Genomic DNA, 8,488 nt, shown 5'->3' with positions numbered 1-8,488 from the left:
GCATATATTTAAGCAGGTGCTCTCCCTCCAGTATGACTCTTGTGATCATTTAATGATTCATGTCCTTGGTCTATGGAGTCTATTTTGATGTAGTATTTGGGTTTTAAATTAGATAATGTATGATATTATATTATTCTATTAAATAATGTATTATAATAGCTTGGATAAATATCATAAAAGAAACACCACAGAGAGATAAGAATGCTGTGTAAACACAGTATTTATACCTCTCCAGTGACACCCCTTTGGAAACTTGTAACAAAATGTCCTCCCTTGGTAATTAAGAAGAAGGTACTTCTTTACTTGTTTCCATGGAAATGTGGTTCAGGGAAACAGCAAAACACTGCATCTATTATGTGCCCTCTGGATTTTTCCACCTAATCTTGAATTGGATCAAACAAAAACATGCCTCATATCTGCAACTTAATGCACCACCTACATAAGGGTACAGCACCTCAAACTCAATTTGTTTTCCAGACACGCTTGATTCAACTGATATCTTTATTGAGAGCACTCAATTTTGTAGAGATGACACAGAGAGAAATTAAATTAGATAAGGATTTATTGATGTCTAATGTGGAATCAACTCAAACATCATAAGATCAAGGCAAAGTAAGAGATTCTGCCGAAAAGCAGCAATAATTCATAAAGGTTAAGAGGATAAAGCTAGATGAAAAAGTAAATATCCACACTATCGACTTTTTAGGAACGAACAGACTATAGTGATCATCTTGACCACATCAGGTTTGGATTATTTTCTTGTGTGATCTTTGATTTGCTTTGAAGTCGCAGGTTTTTCCAGACAATAATAGCAACATAAGCAAGCGTCTTTGTTTGCTACTGGGAGGTTCTAAGCAACAAATAATGTCAGAAGTGAACTGATTACTGATTACATTGTTGGATAAACTGATGGGAGCAGGACTTACAAGGTGTGAAAACAAGCTGATGACAAGTAATAATGCAAATTAGATTCACATCTTCAGACATAAAGGTTTTTTTACTCAATTAATATCAGCAATTTAAAAGAACAACAACTCAAACGAGAAGATAGCACTTAAAAGTATCACTAAAAACATTTATTTCCAAAGTGGTCCTCAATGGAAACAGCAAATACAATACATGGATACATACAAATCGATGGAAACAACATAAACCTACTAGTCCCCCTTGCAACTCCATGCCTATGGTTCAACCTCCCACCCATTTGCTTCCTGATTACCAACACATTCTCACTCCGACCTTGTCATATTGATGTTCTGGTCATGGACTTTCCACGTCCACATACAACGTGGAAGGTACTCTGGGTGCGTTGGTTGTTGACATTCTGGAACACCGTGTCAAGCTCTGACTGTCTTCTTTCAAAATACACTTCGGTTTTCATGGTAAATTTACGTCAGTACAACACTGATGTTTTTATTTCCTTCAACAACAAACACACATGGATGGGTTTAGGCAACAAGAGCAGGTGGTTGGGTTTAGGGAAAAAGAGCAGGGTTTGGCTTTAGAATCTTACGGGATGTGAACACCGCCGTCTCAGGTAAAGACCTGCCCTCCGGACTTTCGATGTCTTAAAGGGATAATGCACCCAAAAATGAAAATTCAGCCATTATCTACTCAACCATATACTGAGGGAGGCTCAGTGGAAGTTTCAGAGTCCTCACAACACTTTTGGAGATATTTTGTGGTTTCAATTATGGGTTTTTGGACGTTTGAATCTGGGGCGCTGTAAGCCTCCATTAGGTGGAGTTGTGTTGCTACCCCCTCTCCTCTTGGATCTCCGCAAGTGCTGTGAGGACTCTGAAACCTCACCTGAGCCTCCCTTGGCATACGGGTGAGTAGATAATGGCTGAATTTTCATTTTTGGGTGCACTATCCCTTTAACTTTCGTCCTCGTCCTGCCGCTTTTCCCTGTGACACCACCAGGTGTCGTTAAACTATAATGGCAACCTGATGCGTTTAATGCCGACGCTAAAGGACGCCTTTTTTCGTTGGTTTCTGATGCCACAAGTCACTGTCTAAGCACCGGATTTGGACGATTTTGGAGTGAGACCGGGCTCTATTACCATCAACTGAACAATACAAAAAACTAAGACAAGCCCAGAGGCTTTTCACCCGGGTAAAAGATCTTAATTATGCTCATGATCTGCCTGCTCTCCACAAATCATACTCACCTGCATGAGAAGACAGATAGGATTATCAGATTTGCCAAACAGATAATTTTGAGCATTAATATCTCAAAAACCCAAGTGATTCGTCTACGTTCAACGCTACACGCACCAGTCATTGCACCAGACATGTGGACTCTCATTTATGCTGACAAGTCTCCTCCGTAAGGACAATGCACGCAGCAAAGACATCAGCAAAAGGCTTGGTAAAACTCGTAGTGAATTCTCAAGCCTTCAAACTATTTCAAAGTCAAAGCAGGACAACTTAAAAACCAAAATCCGAATATATAACAGCAATATTGAATCAATTCTGCTGTACAGCTCCGAACGCTGGTGAGTGGTTAAGAGTGACAGGAAAAAGATTAATGCTTTTCACAGTGGATGTCTCTGGAAGATATATTACAACTTTAGGCCAGAAAAGATCTCCAAGGAGGAGCTGTACAAAAACTAAAACTGTCAAAATATGAAATTAAACATCAACGACTCCAGTGGCTTGGACCTGTCCTAAGAATGGGCTAGGAGTAGCCTTGAGCTGGACTCCGCCTGGAAAGAGAAAACAAGGGAGGCCATGAACAACCTGTGACCTCAGAACTGAAAATGGCTAATCTGACTTGGGGCGAGGTACAACATGCTGCACAGGATGGGATAAGATGGAGGCAGATAGTTGCAGCTTTACATTTGATAGAGAACAAAGAGGATTAAGTAAGTTAAGTAAGTATCAACACTCCACAAATCCTTCTTAACTTTGGTTTTTGAGATGTCTTTGTTTTGCTTTGGTTTGATATACAGGGGCAGGTTGTTCCCAGCCCTGTTGGCCAAAGAAAATGTTGACATTGTATGTTTCTACAAACCATGAATATGTTATCTTCAGTGTTGCTAAGTGATGTAGTATATGAACAGACTATGCCATCAGGAGGTGAATGGGATAGTGGATGGCGTAACACCTAAGTGAAACCCTTGCCAAGCTGCATACTACTGTTGAAGACCCACAAACAACAAATCAGGTTGTAATTTAGCGAGTCATTGCTGTCAAGACCCGAACTGAGTGAGAACCCAAAACCAGACTCAGTAGTATGGAAGAGTTCACCCAAAGATGGTTTATCTCAATAACTAGCAGGCAGAGGTGTCCAAAACGTAAGGCAAAATCCAAAAAACAAGTCCAAAAAACAAGCAAAAGTTAGAAGACAGAGCGAAGGTATCTGAATCACAGGGGCTAAGGCGAAGTCAAAAGGGTAAACAGTCAGAACACTAGGAAAAACAACACAAGGAATCAAAGGCTGGAATGCTGTCACTGGGAAATAAGACAAACTGGCACTGGCAGAGCCAATCAGACACAGGTGCAACACATTAGGGGAGGGGCCAGTAATCACAGTGGCGGGAAGGAAGACAAAGACAGGATGTGAAGGGACCTGAAATGAGACAGAACAGGTGAGTATCAAAGTAAAGGTTCATTCTCACTGTGGAAATGCGGGACGGATTTGCGGAATAGTCACACAGCGCTTTTCCGCGTTTAAACCATACACACAGGCGCGGTCCGGACCTGGTGCGGAATTTCGTGTTGTTGTGTTCCAATTCCACACAGTGTGAACGGGTGTGGGTGAACATGGACAAGAGCAGCAGCAGTAGCGAGCTAGCAAGCTAACATTTAACAAGCATCAACATCAACTTTCTTTAGCACTTACCACTCTCACCCGCAGCCACCAACCTGGACAATTGACTGCCAGACGTTGTCCTTTAATTCATTGTTCATAAAATCATCCCGTCTGTTATCAAAAAGGACGGGGTGCTGTGAAACGAGGTTTATCAACCTTTTTCCCATACTGTCCTGCCTGACTGGATTTCGGACTCTCCTGGGTCTGCGCGACTATAAACAAACAATTTCATTGGCCCAGCTGTGTAGTTCCGCCGGCGAATTACGCGGGGGTCAAAGTCTGGGCGGAAACTTTTTTCACCGCACTAAAGTTCTGCCCTGGTGTGCAAACTTCCATAAGAACCCATGAAATCAACTTTTATATTTTTCCGCGAGAATAATCCGCGCAGATATTCGCCCTCAGTGAGAATGGACTTTAAAACAGGAAGTGCATGAAAACAAAACATTAACTTGACCTAAGAGCTGGCACGGGTCCTGTGAATTGCTGTATTTCCAGCAGCTTTTTAGGCAATAAACGTGGGTGTTTGGTAGCACCTGGAAAAACTCCAGCAGGGATAGTGGCATGAAAAGCGGGTATTTTAAGCCAAAAAAATACCTTTTTGTAACCATAAGCAAATGGTTTTGTGTGTAAACATAACCAAATGTGATGTATCTGTGGTTTGCAGAAATGCACAACGCCAACATTATTTCTGGCAACTGGGCTGTTGTTCCAAAAGGAGATCCCAGTTTTGAAAAATGAGCTTCTTATAAAGCTCAGCATAAGTTCAGTCAGTAAGACTTCGTTTATACTAAATCCATTCATAATTCTCTCTATCTCACTCCCACCACTTCCACCAGTCAGCTGACTATGGGTGTTCCCTCCCTTTAGCCAATCCAGCTTTGCCACAATCTCCTTCAGCCATTCATGTTGTTGCTGCCAAACTTTAAATCTTCTTCTCCTCTCTGCTCCTGTCAGCTGTCATTTTAGGCAGAATTGTCATGCCCTCCTCCACTCCATTCACCTCCAGTCACCTTATCCAGAGCCCAGGACGAGCTCATCAAAAGCCCACTCCTCTTCACATTCAGATCCTCAGCTCCCTCTTCATCTCATGTCATCTCATCTCCATCATCACCACCATTACCACCAGCGTCTAGACTCCACAGGGGGCGGGTTTCCTAATCTACTACGTCTAAACCACCCTCCTGTAATAGATGACATTATGATGGGGTCAAATTGCCAAGGACTTTTCACATTTCACACACGTAATCATTTTTTTTCCAATGTCAATAAATATTTTGAACTTATTTTATCTTTAACAAGGGGAGCAATACAAGTGTTGCAATGATGTTTGTTTATTTTGTTTATTTGTTTATTTATTTCCACCATAATACATCAGAGACAATTACATAGACATAGATAAAAACAAGATACAGAAAGTGCTGGAGAGGTAAAAAACCCAAAATGGGCTTATTCAAGGTACCTCCCCCCAAAAAATAAAATAAAATAAAATACTCAAAAAAATTCAAAAACAAACAACAACAACAACAACAAAAATACAAATGCCTTATTATAACACAAAAATCAGTATAAAATTAAGGGGATAGAAAGAACTAGACGACAAAATAGTCTGAAGTCCGAACTTGAGTTTCACTTTTTAATAAATCAAGATTAAAGTCCCCTAATAGAAAACACAATTTCCTTTCCATATTTATCCTGTCTAATGTTGAACCAAGCATATCGTTGAAACTTTCTGTATCTGTATCAGGAGGCCTATAAACACATCCAATATTAACTTTTCTACCACCAATAAAGGAGCAAAAAGTAATTTCTATTAAGAGAGCTTCAACGTCAATGTTTTCCAATTCACGAGCCAGATCTTCTCTAACACAGAATTGTAGGCTGTCCTGAACATAAATGGACACACCTCCTCCAACTCTCTGTGCTCTATAGCCGTGAACAGCCTTATACAATGGTATATCATATAACATTTCTGTCGATTCTGTCAGCCATGTTTCTGACAAAGCAATAATAGAACAATAATAATAATAATAATAAAATTCATGGTTGAGAGAAGACAAATAATTAGTAAAATCATCATAATTTTTAGGGATGGATCATTTTCAAATGACATGTAGAAAAAAATGAGTTGGGGATACCCTCATATAGACTTTTAAATTGTTGGGCATTATAATTATCACAAGTAGTAGACACATTGCTGGTAAATTTAAGACAGTTCGAGTCTGGATCAGCAGAGTCAGTATAATTATCAGCTCCATTTGAATCAGAAGGGTTGAAAACATAGTCAGCACAAAAGTCCTTTAAGTCCACATCGGTTAGAGACTCAGTCATAATGTGACAGAAAAAATAAAATAAAATAAAATCAAAAGCAACTTTAGGCTGCTAGGCCTAAGTCACAAACTATACCTGTAACAGTCCACCTATACTCACACACTTGCGGTGTCGGATGGTGAATTACTTGTGGTTGGCTTGTATGAGGGAGAATGGACAATCAGCTGGTCATACTTGAGATAAGCGATGTTTCCTTTCTTTCATTCCTGCTTTAGCCGTAGCAGTAGATCCTTCCTTTTGGTGTGCACCCTCTCAGAGAAGTCCTCATTAATGAAGAACTTTGTGCCCTTCAGACACTTGGCCCTTTTAAGGATTTCTTCCTTGTCTTTGAATTGCAGGAGTTTGACAACCATGGTCCTGGGGCTGCCTTCTGGTTGGAAAGTACCATTTCGGTGTGCTCTTTCCTCCTCGATTAATTTAGAATCCAGCTTGAAGTGATCAGCGAGGAATTTCTTGGCCTTTATTTCAGTGTCATGCCAGCTTTCAGATCTATCGTCCTTGATGCCATCAATGAGGATGTTATTCCTTTTTGTCTGGTTTTCAATATAATCCATTTTAGAAATGAGAGCTTCTGACTTTTTTTGTAGTTCATCACAGTTTGCATTGATGGATTTGAAGGCACTCAGATTGGCTGTGTGCGCGCTCTTCAGTTCCTCCACCTCTGACTGTGAAAACTCCATACTGTGTTTGTAATCCAAAACATCTTTTACAAGATCATCTATTCGCTTGATTTTTGTTTCCATAACTACCGTGGTGAAGGTTTTAAAGTTCTTTTCTTGAAGGTCCAACATGTCCCTGTAAAAGAGCTTTTGCTGGTCAAGTAGCTCCCATAGAGTGCTCAGAGAGACGTAATCTTCTTCTACACCAGTTTTACCAGTAGGATCTCCATCCTGTGTTGTTAACTCACCAGGTAGAGCTGAGGTTGCAGCAGACACAGTGGGCACAGTGGATGCAGATGGACCTAAGATGAAAAACATGTCCCGTGTCATATGATTATATCTTATATCAGTATATCTTAATGAGATAATTTGACTAGAAATTAAATATATATGGTGACAGTTTTTCCCTCACCTGATTCATTAGCCTTGGCTGAGCCTGAGGAGGTGGACCGCCCCTGGGCTGAGTCAGTACCTCCTCCAAAATACTTTAACAGTGCTCCTGGGGAAGTTTCATATAACTTATGACCATAATAGGGAGTTGATGTAAAAGGAATATGTTTATTTACTCACATAAATTACTATGATCTGCAGCAAACAACATATCTCAAACTAAAAGTTAACTAAGTTAATTCATTAATGCAAAAACATATTGCTAGCAAACGTCACCGCCTGTGTAATTAATGTTAGTTGTTATTAAACATTTGCTATCAAACAAAAACGTTGTTTTGATGCCAAAAAGCGACCCAGAATATATACACTGAGAATCAACTTATTCAAAGTAGGCTATTACACAAACACAAAAACCTTAGCTTGAATAGTAAGTTATCTAACCTTCCAGTTAAAAGAGAAGTTTCTCTGGCTTTGAACTAATGTTAGCTAGCTAATTTGCTATTAAGGGCTAACGTAGTTGGAACAAAATATCAACAGTAATTAGGAACTTTACTAATTTGAGGAAACTTTTCAAAATCTCCTTGACACCAAATGTTACATTACCAAGACATCCTCTTCCTCTTTCTTCCTTCTTCTTTATTCTGCCCCTGAAGGGTAGCCTATGTCCTTTGTTGCGACATTATTAGGCCTTCCACCTGCTCCTAGCTCCTTGGATGCGCAGTGCGCACTGCACGGCTGGATGCACACGTTACTAGCGGAGCTCTGACATTTAGAGCAGAGAGGCAGTAGGAACCTACACTCTGTTAACATAGTATTGTCTTTTTGTACAACAACGTACATTTGATAATATGTGAATCATCATCACTCACACATGGAAAACAATAATTAATTTTTTCTTTTTTAAGTTAATTGCTCTTGGGGGCCCCCTCATGGTCACGGGGCCCTAAGCACGTGCTTAGTTCGCTAATGCCTTGGGCCGGCTCTGCCAAGGATACATAACATTTATAAGTCATAGTGGTTTTGTTGTGGTTAACACGTGGTTAAGTTCAGGCACAAAAACCACTTGGTTATGGTTAGGAAAATTTAAATTTTTTTATTTGTGGGGGCACAACCCCACTGGAAAAGCAGAGATATCTTGGTAAAAAAAAAAAAAAATAAAAATAAAAATGCTTTTCATGTCAAGATATGCTGTGATGTCTCAATTAGAAACACACAGGTTTGGGGACTACAAAGCCACAGAAAACACAGTGGGGGTCCCTAAAAAACCCACGTTTGGTGCCTAAAAGCTGCTGGA

Source organism: Epinephelus moara, chromosome 23 (genome assembly GCF_006386435.1).
Source record: "Epinephelus moara isolate mb chromosome 23, YSFRI_EMoa_1.0, whole genome shotgun sequence".
Taxonomy (NCBI): domain Eukaryota; kingdom Metazoa; phylum Chordata; class Actinopteri; order Perciformes; family Serranidae; genus Epinephelus; species Epinephelus moara.
This window is presented reverse-complemented; position numbering follows the sequence as displayed.